This window comes from Panicum virgatum, chromosome 5N (assembly GCF_016808335.1).
Source record: "Panicum virgatum strain AP13 chromosome 5N, P.virgatum_v5, whole genome shotgun sequence".
Lineage (NCBI taxonomy): Eukaryota > Viridiplantae > Streptophyta > Magnoliopsida > Poales > Poaceae > Panicum > Panicum virgatum.
In genome coordinates, this window is record NC_053149.1 from 13,927,980 (window position 1) to 13,932,089 (window position 4,110).

The 4,110-nt window shown below is 46.4% G+C and overlaps 1 long non-coding RNA gene across 4 annotated transcripts; it reads left to right on the top strand.

The window, feature by feature from the left end:
* Positions 1 to 1,665: 1,665 nt before the first annotated feature.
* Positions 1,666 to 3,773, top strand: LOC120671921. 4 transcript variants are annotated; one of them, XR_005673910.1, is made up of 5 exons: positions 1,666 to 1,862; positions 2,003 to 2,167; positions 2,252 to 2,919; positions 3,424 to 3,495; positions 3,711 to 3,773. It is a non-coding gene; the product is annotated as an uncharacterized LOC120671921 (long non-coding RNA). The 4 variants fall into 4 exon arrangements; XR_005673908.1 differs by lacking the exon at positions 3,711 to 3,773 and having other exon boundaries at positions 1,667 to 1,862; positions 3,424 to 3,626; XR_005673909.1 differs by lacking the exons at positions 3,424 to 3,495; positions 3,711 to 3,773 and adding an exon at positions 3,077 to 3,298 and having other exon boundaries at positions 1,668 to 1,862.
* Positions 3,774 to 4,110: the final 337 nt, after the last annotated feature.

A 4,110-nucleotide genomic window follows, 5' to 3' on the forward strand; every position in this document is an offset into this window, starting at 1 on the left:
CAACTGTGCAATCGGATTTTGATTTCGATGCTCGATTTTGAAACTATCGTATTTTTTATCTTCGAAATTATGTGTATGCATGCACTTTTTAATTCTGTTATTGTCCCTCACATACATACATCACTCACTGTCCGAACAACCGTACTGTCCGGTAAATTAGCCGTGCATGCAACGGCCGGTCTGATTTACTGTCGGCTGTAAATTAGCCGTGTCCGGTATCATTGGCCCCCTGATTTGAGTCGTGGTGTCGTGTAGTACTGACTTTTTCTCTCTCTTTTTCCCTTTCTACCACCTTGTAGTGACAATGTTTGCAATTGTGATGATGGGCGCCTCTTTCGTGCCTTCACCTTGTGTTGTGGACGGTCAAAAGGGGACGTGACTGGACCAATCAGCTAGCTCTTTTCGTCCCTTTCGCTTTTTACATGCACCAGAGACAAAAAACAAACAAACAAACATCCTTTTGAAGAGACTATTCAAGATTAATAAAAGTCTTATGTAATTAACCAAAGGGGACGCTAACATGCAGCCACACCCAGCTTCAACTCTACAATTGATTTAATTCGGGAATGAGGAGTTGATTCGGGAGAGCCTTTTGCATTTTAATTTGACGCTGAATCAATTTTTCATATACCACTAGGTAATTCAATTCGCTGCAGGAGGGATGTGAGTGCCTGGGCTCATGACAGCGGAAAGGAATGTTGATGCCACAGCAACAGCTTCTCATGGCCATCGAAAATGGTGGCGTAAAGTTTGGTATCTGAATATTCCACCAAAGATTCGAGTGTTTTGGTGGAGAGCATGTGGGAATTTCTTACCAAGCAAGATGGAATCATGTAGACGTCATGTTGAGAGAGAATCCTTTTGTCCAGGGTATGGCAATAATACAATATTGAAGAGTCTATTTAATATAGCAAATGAATGTCCCGTTGCTTTCTAGTTTTGGCAAGCCATATAAGCGAGCTCAGGGAAGAATTTCGTGTTCTACATCCGAGAACCCTGAGCTTTGGACCTTCTTGATGGTATTATGTGCTCAGAGTGTGATATTTGCCTGTTCATAGCAGGTGTTTGGTCGCTGTGTATGGCCGCAATGCGAGGAAGGGAGTCCAACACAGGCAACACTTGCTGCTCCTTCTAATCTCAGAGACCAACTCTAATAAAAAAGACGGAAACAGACAGAGAAGAAAGGTTGGCAAGCCCCGGAGACTGGTGAACACGGATGCAGCTTTTCATGTCAATCGCTTACATGAGCAAGTGGGGCGGTGATCCGAGATGAGTATGTTTTTTTTGTGGCAGCTGAAACACGTACGTTTTTACGACAATACATACATACATACAGTATATACTATACACCCTGGAGTTTAGCCCCTTGGAGGGATTGTGCGTCCGCGGACTGACGCGTGGCGAGAGACGCCCGACGCGGTTCCTGAATTCGTTGCCGTCCCCTACCGCGGGCCCTCAACAGGGTCGGTTAATGCTGCGACCTTCCAGCAACCGCTTCACGGGGGCGTCTGCGCCGGCCCGCCGTGGAGCGTCGCTGTCGTGTGGGGGCAGTCGTCGTCCGCTGCAGCGGTCTTCCAAAAACGGTTCCACGAAACCCCTGCGCCGAGACTCCCGCACCGCCTCCCCTTCTGGGTCCGAGAGGGTTCCGCTTAACATGGCATCGTGGGCCGCCGCCGCTTCTCCCTCCGCCCCTTTTCGTTTTCGCCGTCCTCTTGTGGAGGCGGTTTAGGGTTTTCCAAGGGGGGGTCCAGCCCGCCGCCGCCGCCGCCGGCGGTGCGCTGGCCGGCCGCCGCCGCAGCCGCAGCCCTACTCCGACCGCTCCGATTCCCGCCGCGATTCCTTCTCTTCGCTCCGGCCTTGCGGTACTTCCAGATCTCAGTGATTAAATCATTTAGATTGCGCGGCCGTTCTCATATTTGATGCTCACCCTTTCCTTCCTGTTCCGTGCCGCCCCTCCGTGCCTTCTTCTCCGCGCCCGCGCTGTCCCCGGCGGCCCGTGAAGCTGGATTTCGGCGTGGTGGTTCCCCTGCTTGGAGTGTCGCACGGCACCCTCGCTCTCTCTCCGCGCACCCCATCCCCAGACCCAGATCTCGTCCTTCGTATGCAGGCTCATGTGTTGCTGGCCATGGAGGTTGAATGCTCCTCCTCGCTCACCTCTCCGTAGCGAGTAAGTACCCTCAAGCCGCCATCCCTGTTGAGTTCAAGGCCATGCTCTCACCCTAATCCTGGTTGCCGTAAATGTCGACATCAGATCTGGTTTTCCTGGTGGCAGCGGCCTAATGCTCAAGGTGGATATGGATGACGGTGGTCCGGCACTCCGTCTCTTCCCACAACACCTTCCCGGCGGCCCCTTGCTCCGGTGTTCGGCTTGCCTGTCCAATGTTCGGTCTCCCCCTCCCCCTCTCCCACTAGCAGACTAAGATATATCTTAATTCTCTCCTTTCTTACAAATTAGTTTGAGATGATTCTTACAAATTAGTTTGGGATGATTTCGTATAAACACATGAATCTTTCCCTTTATATTTTTGAGGTGTGGTCTTCCCCTTGGACGTAGCAATCATCCGTCAATACCAAATTGCTAGATGGACTAGCTAATGGCTTTACTGATTATATCTGATACATAAATATGCTTCTGTATGAACCTTGCTGTACATCTCGGAACTCAAAGAGCAAGCTGATTAAGATATCTTCTGATTAATATGGGTTATGCTTTGAGCTTCTAGATGAACATGTCATGAACCTCTCACCTCTGTACATCGCATCTAAGAATATGCTGAGTACCATTGGGGTATGTGCTGATTATAATCTGTAGCTTGCCAATTCAGTTGTGCAGGTATGTTAGAGCATGGAGCTACCGGCTTTGTTATCCACTGTACTGTCGTGAGGACACACTAAATTTTGTGACACCCCTTTTGCTAAGTAATGTTTGAGCCTCCCTTCATGGTGTTGTTTCTACAATCAGTGATTAATATTCATGGTGGCCTGCTGAGTACAGCATTACCAACATTATACCAATTTGACTGCCAGTAATTTTGTACACTGATTTTTTGTTTAATAACCTCTTATCCATTTCTAGGTCTTATTTTTACATGGACTATCTGGAGCACCTCAGAGTCAGTGGTGTGAATTGAGCTGCAGAAATGTAGTTATGTACTTATGTCATAGTCAGATTAGTGTTATGCCTACCTATGCATCAGAGACAAACTAAATAAATTGGCTATTTTGTACATTGATAAGAAATGATGATTGAGGTGCAAGACAGTGCAGCAACCATATGCAGCTATGCGCTTTATTCTTATTGATTATTAAATTAAGTCATTATGGATTTTATTACATATCTTTCTTTGCAGACTTTTACCCCCATGAATTGCAATCCTAATGAGCAAGAACCATGAACAAGTTCCTTTTTTTTACGATTTTTAGGTGCAGCCATGAAATTGGTATGTGGTATTAGTTTTGCCTTTCATTCTAGAAGTTTGGCCCTTTGGATCAAAGGTTCCTTTCCTTTCCTTTCCTTTTCCCTTCTCATTGCTGGCTCCCATGCATGTTCTTTGGTTTTAGGAAGTGAGGTGGTACTCTTGGTTTTCTTTAATATTCTAAATGGCTACAATTATGAGACAATGACATAAATTGAGTACCAAAAGTATCAATATCGTCTCATGCTGTAATATGTTGTCTCTTCAACAAATTGAGTACTGATTCATTTTCAGGTATCAGTTCAGAGGAGACCGACCAACTATAAATGGCCTGGTGCCCGATCTGGAGACCCGTACTTATGCCGCTATTTGTGCTTTTATTATTTACATTTGTAATTGACCTATCTTTATTTTGTCTCTACAATGAATGATTGCATAGCTTGCCAACATCTTTGAGCTCTATGGCTGTTGCAACTTGATGCCTATGTGTCCTGTATATTAGTTTGGTCTACCATAAAAAAAAACTTGCTTTTTGTTATTTGAACTGTTTGACTTTGCAGTGGATGAACCGCCGCAGGCCAAACACAGCTGGCCTACGGGCGCGGCGTTAGTGCGCCAATATTCAGTATTTCTAATGCTGTCTGAAACTGTGGCGGCGACGGACAGTCTTTGCGTGTGTTGGGATCTTAGCTTC